Source organism: Andrena cerasifolii, chromosome 7 (genome assembly GCF_050908995.1).
Source record: "Andrena cerasifolii isolate SP2316 chromosome 7, iyAndCera1_principal, whole genome shotgun sequence".
Lineage (NCBI taxonomy): Eukaryota > Metazoa > Arthropoda > Insecta > Hymenoptera > Andrenidae > Andrena > Andrena cerasifolii.
Window position 1 is genome coordinate 11,352,972 of NC_135124.1, and position 15,275 is coordinate 11,368,246.

Sequence of the window (15,275 nt, forward strand, 5' to 3'; positions counted from 1 at the left end):
AGAAAAATATTTACGTTTATAATAAAGTAACAACCGACATCCAAGAAGCATTTTTAAAAATTTGGTTTTGCGGTGAGCACTGCCATTCGGAACCAGATTATCTAAAATCAAAAAACAAAAAAGATTTCGTTAGTATATTAATGTATCCTCAGGTTGACGGAGAGAATTTTCTGAAATGTTAATTTAAAACAAAATTGCGACTATTTAAAGTTGAAATCCTGATTTTTCGTGCAAAAATCACGCGAGAAAAATCAGGATTTTAACTTTAAATAGCCGCCATTTTGTTTTAAATTAACATTTCAGAAAATTCTCTCCGTCAACCTGAGGATACATTAATATACTAACGAAATCTTTTTTGTTTTTTGATTTTAGATAATCTGGTTCCGAATGGCAGTGCTCACCGCAAAACCAAATTTTTAAAAATGCTTCTTTGATGTCGGTTGTTACTTTATTATAAACGTAAATATTTTTCTACGAAAAAATTTCCAAATGTTCTTTAAATGTTGCTCGTTTAAGCGCAAAACGTGTTGTAAAAATATACGCTTCCACTTCTTCGAAAAAAATTCACAAATACTCGTATCTTTACGGCCGCCTGACTAGGTATAACCCCTTGAATGTTGTATAGGGTGTTTGGGAACTATAGCTACATAGTTGATTGGGAAGTAAAACTCATGATCACACTGTAGCCTCGCCATTTAGTCTAACGAGCTACGCATCAATTGTCTGTAAACTATTACAGAATTCTCCTGTATAGACAATTTCTTCAAGAGACTAAATCTTTTAATAAATTCAATTATCCAGTTTACTTTCTGTTGTACTATTACCCGGCCGAAAGAAGATCCCCAAGAGGCGGGCTCGGGCGATACAGTCCGTCGCTATGACGATTGGTCGAATCACCTATTTTGGCACACTTTTAAAGACGCGACACACGAATTTTGGTTATTGGCTGAAGTAGGCACATACATTATCGCACCGCGCGACGAAGAGAGCGCACAAAACACATCGAGATCGAGTGGAATAGAGCGATCTGACCGACGAACGCCAAAGCAATAGCGTAGGCATCTCAGACGGTTAACCATTAATATATAATAACATAAAAATTTCCTTATTTTTCAAACAATCTGTGCGAGATTGCGTTTGGGCTTATTTTAATCAGAAAAATCTAACCAAACCAATGATAATACTTTCCTGAATATATTGTGAAAAATAAGGAAATTTTTATGTTATTATATATTAATGGTTAACTATCTGAGATGCCTACGCTATTGCTTTGGCGCTCGTCGGTCAGATCGCTCTATTCCACTCGATCTCGATGTGTTTTGTTCGCTCTCTTCGTCGCGCGGTGCGACAATCATGTGCCTACTTCAGCCAATAACCAAAATACGTGTGCCGCGTCTTTAAAAGTGTGGCCAAATAGGTGATTCGACCAATCGTCATAGCGACGGACTGTATCGCCCGAGCCCGCCTCTTGGGGATCTTCTTTCGGCCGGGTAATAGTACATAGTTCCGAAACACATAATACACATGATTGAAATAATCTTTGACCATCAGCAAGCTTCATTATGGCACTCTGGTTAAACAAAAGTAGCTTAAAAAGTCGAAAAAGAAACGTTGATGCAACAAGCAAGACGACGTCAGAATTCGTGCTTCTCAATGGCGCGGAAATTCAAACGGTGAAAAGGCGTCATTTCATATGCATCAATACAGTATATTCACGCGGCTCATTTGACCATAATTGTGTCAAAACGGACATGTATTAGCGAAGTGAGTAACGTGTTCCCTTCCCATCGAGGTAGAAACAGCGAAAATCGTCGGAATAATGACGCTCGGTTTCCCGCCAATTTTGGCGTCCGTGACGTCCGGTGCAAGCCACTTACCGCAAACTCCGACTGCTTCCCGCGTCGCAGCTTGTTGACATTATCGCGGCGTCATTGGCGTTCGGAGGTCGAAGCGTAACGGAACGCGAGGCTCGCGGCACTAAACTCGCGCTTGATACACGGAACGACGGTGAACAATTAATTTAAACGGTTTCTCCGCGAGGAAAAACAAGCCCGTACGGGACGAACACATATCGGAAAGAGACACAGCTTCGCACTGTTTTTAGTTATTCGCATGGCCGCAGGTGGCGGGTCGCGAGGGCGCCGCTAGTCGGGAATCGCGTGACAGTATCGAAGTGATCGTGTTCTGTGAACGAGTGAAGGACAAGTTGAAGTGCTAGGCTTTTAAAAAGGGTGCTTGGAAATAAGAGGTGCAAGCTGTCGGAAGCGGTTGATCACTTTGGCTAATCAGTAAGTAGATTCATTATTCGAGGCTGTCAACACGATTGACGAGGCAATTGATATTCAGGCCGAACGTAGCCTAACCATTTTTGTACACCGGCGTATCGATTACGCCCGACTTGATCGTCGGGCTACGTGTGACGTGTAAACTGTACGAATTAAGACACGATATTAGGCAAACTATTTTTCCACGGTGTTTCCACTGTTAGTCGCGGATGCAAACGTGAATGTTCTCGTGCACTCGGTCAGGAATGTCGAAAGAATGCATTTATACAGTAGGTGATACGCGGCTTCGGCTCGACGTGTCCAATTCGGATCATTGTTAATCAGGACGGTCGATCGCCGCCATTTTGTCGACATACATTTTCCAAAGGGCGTCCCGAATGATTTCCGAAAGGCAACAGCGTAATGGTATTTCGTCGTACGATACTCTATTCGATATACTTTGAGCAAATTCGATCGCGCACGCACGTTTCGTTGGTTAACCGAATCACTGGTAGCGTTTTGTCGATCGAATGAGTACGGAACGTAGGCGTTCGAGGAAAATTGAGGTTCCATGGCTCGTGTGCGCCATTACTGTGCCCGCGAGCGGACGAATAATTAAATTAGTCAATTAAATGTCGAACGGTCGGGCGAAAATAAGAAAAAATGAGAGAGCGAGAGAAAGAGAGAGGGAGCGAGAGAGAGAGAGAGAGAGAGAGAGAGAAAGGGGAAATGTGTGAAACACGTGCGTGTTAACTGTAACTGATGTATGCAAACACGTTATAAAGCTGTCAGGAATCTAGCGATTAGTATTAATCGGAAATTCTTCGCTTCTGTACAGATCACGTGTTAACGTTTACCGTCTAGGAGCAGAATGAACAGAGTGTACACATTTGTATATAAATGACGCATGATCGTCTGTTAAAAGCGACACGTCAGACGAATAATAAATATAGTACTTTTAAAATAACCCAGACGCTTCATCCAACCCTCCTTTGATCACGGATTTACCCTCGTGAATTATTAACGCGTCGAGCGCCACGAAGTTGAAAATAGGGCCTGTAGGGACGTATATACCTGCGTAGAAAGAAGCTTATCCGCCATCCATATTATTTCGCAATTTCTATGCCCTTTTGATAAATAAGCCGCGGAGACATAATTAGACTCCCATTTCAACGGAAGCATTTTCACTCGTTAGTTTATCACTTCGCGCAGCACTTGGTTAGTTGCTCGCTTGTCCGCTTCGAGGGCTCGTTTCACCGTGGAGTAGATTTTTCCCCTGCTAAGCTACTAATCCACTTTGACCGCTGATGTGACTCCCGTCGCATGGCGATTATAAAATACGATTTACATGAATACCTTGTACGCCTTCGTTGTTTCTTTTTCCTCCCTTCTTCTTTTGCATAAACGTTCGCCCGGCGTTCCAGTGAAGCGTACCCCGTCGCTTTAACCAGTATTTTCATCCAAGTTTTTCCTCGGAAAATGTGTAACGTTTGACGGAAGCTTCACTTCCCTAGGTTACTCGTTTAACATTATTAATATTCTCTTTACCATCGGGGGGGAGGGGAGCTTTGCTTAAACCTCTGGTACAGCTATGAACTACTTAGCTTTAAATGATTCGCTGATCGCCTTTAAGGATTTAGGTACTTTCCGCAATAATTGGGGACTTGCTCACAGAGTGCTTTCAAATTATCCACTTTTCTTTTATCGAAGTCCCACAGAAAGGAGAATTCCAAAGCTGGATGTAAGTGGAGGTAAGATTAACCAAATCAATGTGGCCACTCAAGTCCACTTTAACTCCGGAACCTTTGTCCCCCCACAATATTTCACGAATACCTGCTTTATTAGCTGCAAAAATGCGTCCCGCTCAGAATTAACGCGGGAAATTTAATTCTGCTCGCTCAAAGGGGTTAATAGTAAACTAATATCGTTGAATTTCCCACGCCTCGTGAAAACTGTACAAACAACAGAGAGGTTGATTTTTGCTCATTTAACAGAACCATGGTCGTTCCATGAGACGGATGAAAAGAATATGAATAACGAGGGGGCCGAGTTAAATTGAGGCGAAACGCGGCTTCTTTTGAAACGTTGTATCCCATGTATGCACAATATCTGGGCACATGTGTAGCACGTACATATGTACGTCTATATGGATGTACCTAGTGCCGTGCTCGGTCACCTTTATCTCTTCCGCATAATTTGTAATTTATGTACGTGCGCTCAGCACCGTAGTCACGTCGATGTCGGTGGCCGCGTGACGACAATGAGATATCGCGCGTTAAATGTAGATTCTTCTCCGTCTTCCCAGCGAAATTCCAAAATCGTTTGCCATATTTTCCAACGGAACCTCTCCGAGAAAGTTGACGCGGACGGTGCGTAAGGTTGCTTCCCGTTTCGACCGTTCCTCCCACCGGGAAAATGGAAGTAGTCCTTTCCCTTGCATTCTAATAGTTTCAATTTCCCGCGACGTAGTCACACTCGGCCACCCGCCGAAGATGTAGTCGTTGTTTGTTCATTCCGCTACCATTGGTACCGCCCACCTACAATCTGGATTACTCAGCTCGAAATAATTAACTGAAAACGGGGTAATTACCGTTGCGCACGCTCCCGTTTGGATTAAACTTTCATGGTGAGGCTGCGCCGTAGCGGGAAAACAAGAGTCAGCGAAAAAGGACGCAAAAACGAAGTTCTATCGCTTGAAAGTTTCGGTCGAGTCCTCGGCATTTACCAGCGAAGAGATAAGCCTATGCAATTCGCAGTAACGATGGGAATTGTGCCCACCCGTGTGTTTCATTTTCGCCTATGGGCAAATTTCATATTGAAACTCGTTAGAATGTCGCGGATCATTATCTAAATAGTAAAGGAGAAGCTTAGTGTTGGAGCGTCGGGGCATATTGTGAATTTTTTATGAAGCTAAGTAGGGTTTGTCCATAAGCGTTCCTGCTACTTTCACAAAAGCAATGTACAAGAGGAAAGTGAAATCACTTATTGGTTATGCAACTGAAAATTCACGGCGCAGCTATGCAGTCTGCTCTTTCACACAGCCTCGTGTTTAGATTTTGTTTGACGTGCCTATACGAGAAGCTAAGTCGCAGGCTAATTTCACCGTGTCATCGTCGGGAGACAGTCGCAAACCCTCGAATTCGTAATGCCTGCTATCTCAATTTCCGGCGAAATTTCGTTTCATTTAGTTCGTATCTTCCTGGATTATAGCCCAGCCGGGTTATGTGCTCAGTTTCTTATCGAGAATGATTTATTATTTTATCACGAACTCTCGCCGCTGGTATGATTAAAATTATCTCGAATGCGTAATGAAACTTCGTATTCATCCACGGGGATGATTGAATATTAGGTTGCTCCCACGGGGAGCATTGATTAACTCGTAAATTTAATATCAACCTGTTAACCAATGGTGTTATATCATTTGAATATGATCATTGCCAGAAGGAAAACAAAAACTTCGACAACTCTAGATTCATACTGAAAATGATACGTATGCGTATTTATATTAAAATTATCGCACGCGAATTCATATTCCTACAGTAATTGGCCTCCGATTTCGATGCCCGGAGCTACGTTCAAATTTTAAACGCACGCTCTGCGTATACGGAATTAAACCGACGTGTTATATCGCGGAATTATTTAGCATTTATGAGTCCTAGGGAATTTCCAGCTCCGCGATTCGTCGTACGGTCTAATAATTACGAGACCTCCATCGCCGCGGTATGAGATTCGCATGATCAGTAGGCAGACTTATTCGCGATCCGTCGTGCCTCGCCTACTTAAATCCGTGTAATCAGCTTAGAGCGTCGTTGTTACATAAATCAGCAACATGTAATCTTTCGCTAATGGTTCCTCTGACGAGCTCAGCTCCAGGATAGGAGGCAAAAGAGCCAGTTAGATCGTCAAGGATCAACTCGGCGAAATTCTCCGTTGTAAATGCAATAAGAATCTTTGCAACTGAACGAGGTGAACGCGTCCCTCCCTCATTTACCTCCTGCTCGACCCCTTCGTTTTTATTGTCAGTCATTTCCGTTCTCCGATGCGACGAGTATTTATCGGAAGCGATTATGGCGGCTGGCCTTTCGCCAAAGTATTCTCCTCGCGATCTTGCGCGATCGTTCCATCATAGACCGTGGCCATCCTCGATAAATAAAAGGTCGATGGAGGCGGGCGAATCGATTTACGGTTATCTCGATATGAAAATGTAAGTAAGTTCGACAAGGAGGTCCGAAGTGGCACCCATATATCTCCTTCTCGCGGAAGTTTCGCGAGTCCGAAGGACCTTCGAGTGGATGCGACGCAGAACACTCGTCTGATCTCGAGAAGGTCGATCGAGTAGTCCACACACAGAACGCAACGTAATATATGGAATCCCCCTATAAGAATGAATTCAGCACTTGAAAACAGTAAAATGAGTTCATGTATTGCTTCAAGTAGCCCATGAAGTAGTCTCCCATCTCTCGCGGAGTGTTCTCATCAAGAGAACTACAGACAGCGTTTAGGAAATGATCAATCAGGTCGAACATGGATTGAATTAATTAGAATTCCTGCAATACGAAGATCTTTATGGCTGAATTAGGTACTAGACCAGTGTTTGCCAACCTTTTGTGAGTTGCGATCCCCTTATAGAATATTCAAATAACCTGCGACACCCCGTCCCCCATATAATGTATGTAAATTTATAATCTGTGCTTCATTTATCAGTGTATACACTGCTGTATATTGATTTATCAAAGGGCTTCCGTTTAAATAAATAAATAAGGTGAGGTAAATTTAATAAGGTAAAGAAAACACATTAAAAATAGGTATTTTAGAATACAATTCTAACTTAATAATATTAAAAAAAAAAACTCGAAAACTGTGACGACCCCTCAGAAAACACTTCGCGACCCACTTGGGAATCACTGTATTAGACGAAATCGTGAGTATGCTCTCAGAAATTCAATTTGCCGTCTGTGAACGTTGAATTCATTCCTGAAGTGGGCCCTACATGTTATGTCGCTGCCTGTATTATATAACACTGGAGGTCGGGATTCCATCGTGCGGTGGAAAGGGATGGCTACGAGAGGCAACGAGAGCACGATACAACGAGGGTGCAAGCCCGTACTTTCCACTCCATCTGTATTTATTGTAAGGCGTCCGTGGGTTACGGCGAATCGAAGTCGAGAGTTTTACGCTCATTGGAAGATCGCGCCTTTATGACGCCGTGCCGTAAAATAAGCATTTCGAAAGCTCTTCGGGAAGAAGGATCTTCCCGACGTGCCGCGGAGCGAAGAGAACAAGACTCGCGCGGGGGGGTCGTGGAATACGGTTTATATACGGCGATGGGGTGAGGCTGTTCGAGCAGCAGACGTCGCGGTAAATATACGTTTGTGGGTCGTGAATGTTCTCTTGGCGGCCCGTGCACACAGGCATCGAGCCACGCATTCAATAGTCTCCCTATATCAGCGAGAAGATCCATGCTCTTGCCGCCTCGCTGTAAGATAAATTCGCCTTTCTTCCTTCTCGCGGTGTTTCAAAACGAAGAGGTTACCGCCCCTCTTCGATTCTCCCCAGTATTTGGCAGCCGAAGACAAATCCCTCTGCCGAATCTCCTCGAATATATGTTGCGCGGTGGCTCGTTAACGTTCGAGGCACATTCTCGCCTCTGGAGCAATGCGATGATGGTGGAATAAAAAGGGACAGTCATCGACTATCGTGAAATTAATACCCTCCTCCCAGTGGCAAGATCTCGCTACATAATGGCCGCAGCTGCACCGCATTCGACAAATTTATTCGCGTGATGGGAAATAAAAGGTGCCGGAAGAGGCCGCGGAGGTTGATCGAAAAAGAATTCGCCACCGAGGAAAGATCTCGACCGCGTGAAAAAATTTACGCCCATCTGTGGGAGATCACGATTTCATGACGACGCGACGTCTGCCGCGCTGATATACGGCCACTAAAGGAAGTTTTAAGATGGGGCCCCGAGGCCGTGCCGGCTTGAACGCCTATTGGAGAATCCCGCTTTTTCTCGCGGATGGCCCCTGTGCCATTATTCCTCCAGCAGCGGTATATTTCCCGGCGTCTCTCTCAGGGGCATAAATACGCGTTAATGGCTGTGTCCTTGGAGGCGCGATCGACCTACTTATTTCGCCCCGCGAAAATTGGACAATACTCTTTATTGTTCCCGTTTAAATATTACATTCTGCCGGACGGACTCTCGCGTACCGGCTACCGAAACTGGAACGGGGTACCTGTACGAACGCCCCGACAGTGGTGGCCGCTAAATAAATGAACGATCGAGTTTTCCAGCGACTCGTGGCCACCTGCTTCTCGACCTCGGGGTCTCGTGCTTTTTTAGATCCAGGGGCGGGCGTTAATGGTACTGTCGATTACGGATTTAAAGCTAATGCTCCGTGCAAGTACTTCGGTTACGGCGCCCGTCTCGCCTTCTACCCTTCCCTTTGTCTTCGTTAACGCGAGGGGAAGAAGTTTCCAGCCCAACTGGAAGCTATTGTTTCGCGGCCGTTGCTGTGTCTTTGTAAGCCCCGGGCTTTCGGTGTCGTTAAACTAAATTACAGAACGCCTCGCGGCCCAATTGATATAAATATTTTCCCCGCTGACAACTTTCGAAGCCGCCGCTTTAATTAACCATTATAACCCGCGGAAACTTTTAATACGTTGCTCGGTTCCTCGCGATGTTAACCAGTTTCTGATGAAAATTCTTCGCCCGGAAGGAGTTCCTTGTTACTTGTCGATACTCGTCATGACGGCGATGATTAAAATCGATCGGCTCGGCCTCGCCGGCTTCCCGTTCTTTATTAGCTCCACCTCTGCGCAGTTATTTTTTTGAAAAATCCGCGGGAACGTGTCCCGAGATGGGCGAGAATAAAGACGCTGCAGGCTGGGTGTCCTGATCTGTCTTGGATAAGATGGATCGACGTATCCGCGGGATGTTCACCTCGTGTAAACAACGTTATTCCGAACGCGGCGCGGAAGGGTGTGAGGGGCGCGAGCCGTGGCGCGGAAAAACCGTGGAAAACGCCGACAAGAAAAACGGGAAGGAAGGAAAATGGAGGAATAAAGTCTGAGCTTTACGGGCACGGCTTTTCCCCGTGTGTCGCGATGGCCGCGGATCAGGCTCGCACATCTGCATCGTTGCACATCTGCATCCGCCGCAGCATGCGGGACTCGTAATATCGGCGGGATCGCGATTTATGCCCGGCCATCGGCCGCTGTCACTTTTAATAAAATGTAAATACGCGGCTCGATACCCTCGAAACCGCATCAATTCGCATAATTTCGTTGCGCGATAAATACCGAGCCGGTTGCAATGGGATTACGCCGGCACTTTTTCTCCTCGCGGTGTCGCCGCTGATAGACGCTAATAACGTTCATTTTAATTCCCGATATTCCGATTGTCCACGTACAGGGTGCTTCGTTTCGATATATAAACAGGCCGGCACGAGCCAGGTTGGAAGTTGGAAGAGCTGCAACAGACACTGTCACCCTGAAATTGAAAAATAATGCCGAGTTCCACTATTGAATCTGATTCGATCGAATTGCAACGTGTCCCTCGACCTCTCGGCTTTCAATGTGACCCGTTTGTTTTTCAATTTAACGCGCCATTCGAGCACCGCATCCGTATAAGCTATTCCACGTCAAAACGGATAGGTGAAAAATTTAGTTTCACCGATTCTCTTCAGAATTACAGCATTTGTCGATAACCTTGCAAAAACAAGGTATACTAAATTTCAGCGGCCTGTGACAAATAGTTTTCGAAATATTTAATGTTAAAGTTTTGAAAATTCAAACAAAATCGGCTGACGCGTCATCACTTAAACTGTAATATCTCGGTCATTTTTAAAGATAACGCAACCGGTCTTGGGTTCATTTTAAAGCTGAAGGAATGCTTTCTCAACCTGTGTATAAAATATTTTGTTTATTGTTAATAATCTTAACAGTAATCGATGTCAAAGTTTTAAATCGCGATTTGACGTCGTTCCCACCCACGGTCCGGCTTGAAAAAAATACCATTCGATTCTTTGAGTCTTCAACTAATAAATGCCTTTTTCAAGAAAGTGGCATTCCTTCAGCTTTAAAATGAACCCAAGACCGGTTGCATTATCTTTAAAAATGACCGAGATATTACAGGTTAAGTGAATTTTCTACTAAACTATTTGACATAGGCCGTTGAAATTCGGTATACATCGTTTCTGTAGGGTTATCGACAAATGCTGTAATTTTGAAGAGAATCGGTGAAACTAAATTTTTCACCTATTCTCTTTGACGTGGAATAGCTTGTATACCACTTATCGCGGGCCACCCTGTACGTTCGTACCATAAACGAGGAACGAATCGCTGGATTTCCATTTACGGGATCCTCGGGCCCGGCCAAACGCGCGGCGTCGGAAGTTGTTCGGCTCTCGGCTTGAATTATGAATATCAAAAAGTCACCGAATATTAACGGCGCGAAGGGTCGGAGGGACGGCCGATTCGAAAGCGCGACCGCGGTCTAGTAAGGACGTTTTCGAAAACGCAGGCGGGAGGCCGCGGCAGCGTGATATTTGTGGGCGGAGGGGTCAGATCAATGGAAATTTAATTAACCCGGGTAAACGGGGACTAGAGGGGGACGTCCGGCTAATTCGTTCTATCGAGCTTTAATGCTTTCCCTCCCTTACGAATCCGCTTGCCTCTTTCATCGAGTTGCCCTCTTGCGGATTACCCGTAACGAAATTGACTCCGCGAGTAGATCTGTTCGTCCGTGTAAAGCCTATCGATGTGTACCCCCCTCTGTGCAGTCTCCTGCTACGTAAAATAAAAATCGTTGCCTCTTTTTCCATTAAAACCGCCCGACTCTCGGTATCGATCCCCCTTTCGCCACTATTCGCCCGTCCATCTGGCCTTTGCGCGAAGAAATTATATTCTACTCGATAGAAAAATAGAAAAGACAGACGACTGCGCGTATCCCTCTGACGTTCTCCACGGTCTCTTAGAAACGTTAGGATAGCAAACGGATGTAGCTAATATTTCCCGTTGTTCGATCGAAGAATGCTATCTGTACTTCTACGTGTAACAGGTAAACATCCCGGTTTCCCAACTAAATTTTCTTATTTTCTTGGTCTTATTATTTCCAGACGTCGCTTCGGGTTGAGTTCGTTGGAGAATTCACGAAGTCCGCAGTGCAATCCAACGACGCAGTGCCACGAGCACTCTGGAACGCGGGAGATGCATTTCGAGTTGCATTTCACAGGGGAAGCTTTCACCTCTCATGGACCCCGAGACCCTTGAACGTCTGTATCATTTTTTAACTTCGTTATATGATCTGATTTATGCCAATATCCTACGCTGGTAACCAGAGACCACGGTTACAGACGAAAGCCGTACGAAGTCAGCTCGAATTATTGTGAAAAGCACTCCGCGACAATTTGACTTATTGCGCGGGCCCCGCTCGCTCGCGCAAAGATAGAATCTGGAATATTTCAGCCAATTGACTTGATAGGTCTCCCTAGCCCCGATTTTCAGAGACCAACTCAACCAAGACCCCTTTGCCGTGAACGAATTGGTCGCGAAATCGTGCCCTGAGATAATTATTCGTTCAATCATCGCGATACAACACCGCGAGACGCGACCGATACGATCCGGCCGTTCCAAAGCCCTTGGGGGGTGATTCTGCCGCGGCAAAGATTCAATCGTGATCGACAAACGGCCAAAGGGTCCGGTCGCTGGAACCGCACGCTTTCTAATTCCGAAATCGTTCGGGATCCAGCAGACGCGACATCGCGACAGAATTTGATTACATTAGCATCCGACGCGGTGGCGAGATTATAGGCAAGTTAAATCTTTTAAGCGTCTCGCGGCGAGTTGCAAAGTTTCCACCCCCCCAGCCATTCCGCGTGAATAATAAACCACGCGGAAAGTTGTTGTCGGGACGCGAAGATATCCTCCCCCGTTGTTGGAGTTTTCCTGGACCCGCGATTGAGCAATCAGCGGTGGGCTGTTGCCTTAAGCGCGGCTGGATATATTCAATTAAGGTTTACGGGTGAAGGATCAAGCCGCGAAACTTTAATCCTTGCCGTATGGTCGACGAAGTCGATGGATCGCGTACTCGTTGCCTCTACGAGCCTCGAATTACGGGATAACGAGCTACTTGGTCGAAATTGTGCAATATACCTTTTTATTCGGCCCTCCTTACCATCCGCGCTCCAGGGTGCCTCCCTCGTTAAATCCAGGTGTAATAAACTTTATTATCACGGCTCGCGAGCAAGTTATCGCTGTAATGGACGGCATTGCGATCGCGGGCGAAATTTCGAAGGAATCACTCCGGCAACTGTCTCGCGGTTCACAGCCGCCGTTAACCCAACCCCTTCTATCTTCATTACACCGTCACGGAGCATTGTATTTAATGCTTCTCCGTTCGCTGTGAAAGGGATTTGAAATTTAAGTGGCAGGAAATCGATCCCTCGCCCTGCACGGAGGAGACTCCAACTGCTTCGGGATGCATCTCCCCCTTCGGGTTTTTTCTTCGCTCGGTGCCGCCCTCGTCTCGGAGGAAAGCTCGACGTTGCCTGTGTACCTCGAGGATGCACTCTTCGTAACGGCGTAAACTCCCTGCCTCTGGGCGCGTAGCGGAGTGAATCGCGCTAATGAATTCAAAGGATCCAGTCCTTGATGATTCGGGTAATCGAATCAGTCGCGACTGAGCGAGCTTGGACAATGCGGATGGTGGAGATTGATCATCGCCAACACACCTTGCAGCGACTACTGCTGCGCGAAGCTGAGCGTGTAGTCTTCGGTTGGAGAAGTTTGCTTTATTCGGTCGAACGAGTCCGGGCGGTGATTGATCTTAGGCCAGCGAGCAGTCCTTCCCAAGCTCCGAGGCAAGAATCGTAATCAGAACTTAATTACGCTGTGCTGTTACGCGAACCGTGAACGGTGAGCGTACAATGTCTGGGGCGAGCGCTAGCGACGTGTTAAACCGTCACGCAGCTTCGTAACTTCACTGCACGTCACGCCAGAAAATCGTCCCCCCCCCCCCCTGATTTATTCAAAACGCACCACTGCAGCGGAAATCAGAGAGTGACGCCGGAAATAGAGCCGGGGCAGTTTTAGCCGGGGTTAAAAAATATTTCACTCTTGGCCAATGGGCGCTCCACCTATTCGAACATCTGCACGGATCAGGGTGTAATCGGCTCACGGCTGGAGGTTCTTTCTTTACGCATTCAAATCCCCTGTCTCGCTTGCGATCTTTGACACGATTGTTGGTAGCATAGCATCCTCGGCAAGTTCTCTTTCAGGTTTTAACATTTTCACTGGCAGATGTTGCCGTGAATGATTCTATTTTCCCGACACAGTAATACCGAGCTCCGAAATCTGGGGTAAAGAAGGGGTTACCGCCTCGGATGCTCCTCGAATGGATTGTACAATGATAAGTAGGCTTAAGAGTGCAGCGAACATCAGAATAGATGCACGCTGCTGCACCCTCGCTTATTATGCACCGGTAATCCGACCTACGTGCCACGAAGTTGTTTAATTTCTAATTGCATGTACTCCACGCGTTTCCGGATTACAAACATTCGACTCGAAGTAAGTTCAATGAAGGTTTAATGAAAACACTAGAGAAGGGAGGGAGCCGCGGAACCACGCATTCGACGTCAGAAATAATTGAAAGTAAATAGCACATGCAACTAGCGCAAGTAAAGTAAATAATCCGCGGGGCCGATCGATTAACTACAAAAATGTCAGGATAGAGATGTAGTGATTCGGTTTGGCGTCAAAATTCCACTGCAATGATTTATTGCGTTAATGCGTGCAACGTATCTCCATGTATTTGCGCAACGGTTTCGACGTATTACAGAAAATATGTGTTTTTTTTTTCAAATACCTGCTCGCAAGTACGATGCATGTGGTAGAGGTTTGGGAGGACTTTCCAATATATAACTCGCCAGTCAAAGTGTTCGCTGTTCAAACTATGCGCACGGTATGCAGGAAAAAGGGCAAACGAATAAAAAGTTTGTTGATTCTCGCCTGAGAATATAATCGATCGGGGCAATCGAATTTTCGTTTCGAAGCCAGAAGCGTTGAACGAGCCAGCTGCAAAACCAATAAAACGAAAACGACCAATCATTTATTGTAGCGCGGAGAAATGACAAGCGAGAGTTTAAATGACGTTTTACGCGAGAATCTGTCAAAGAACAAATAACGAGCGTCACAGGACAACGCCGACGCCTCGATCGGGCGATCGGCGCCTTGAGCGAGGAAAATTGCTCCGATCGATCATCGAGCTTCCTTGCCCAGAAATAATTCCAACTACAACGCGTTACGTATTATGTTTCTCAAGATTCGACTACCCTTTCGTGGCGAGAAAGAATCTGGCACGTTGCTGGCATTGTGTGCAACGAATTTAGGTCGATAGAAAGAGCGGCACGCGGCCTCGTTGAAATAATAATGGCCGAAAGGAAATCCATTGTTTGCGTGGAATGTGCAATAATTAATCACACTTTTACGCCGGCAACAGGAGGGACCACTCAAGGCTAATTTCTGGCCGAGGCCGTACCCTGATTACTGGCTAACGATGTTAAACGCGAGCTATTATTTCGACCCTTCTTCACGTAACAACGTGCACCAGGCTCATTCACACTTCCTTCGAGTTATCCCTTTAAAAAGTACCTGTATTCATAACCGTGACGGGTGAAAAAGCAGCGCGCATTTATACAGAAAGGGGGTAGTGAAATCCGCCCTAACGAAACGTTATAAATTATCATCCCTGGACGAGTTCATTCACTGTCGTAGCTTTACAAAAGCCCTTTTATATTAATCACCCTCCCTCGGTGATCGATACAGGACCCTTTTTTATTCTAATGGTACAGCTTCGCCGCTATGCGTCATCTCTTTCCACGAATCTGAGACGAAGCTTCGGTCGAGACTTTCCGTAGAGGTTAGCCGCAAATCGCACCGCTCGGCATCCTGCGGAAAATTAAGCTTTATCGTAATTACCAGCTACCGCGACGATACAGCACCCTGTTCCTCTGC

At 45.9% G+C, this 15,275-nt stretch overlaps 1 long non-coding RNA gene across 2 annotated transcripts in view; it reads left to right on the forward strand.

Annotated features, from left to right (window-relative positions):
* Positions 1-826: 826 nt before the first annotated feature.
* Positions 827-15,275, forward strand: part of LOC143371574 (uncharacterized) — a 38,382-nt gene continuing 23,933 nt past the window's right edge. For both annotated transcript variants that reach the window (XR_013086046.1, XR_013086045.1), the window contains exons 1-2: positions 827-2,288; positions 11,381-11,536. This is a non-coding gene — a long non-coding RNA (uncharacterized LOC143371574). The remainder of the gene's footprint in view (positions 2,289-11,380; positions 11,537-15,275) is intronic.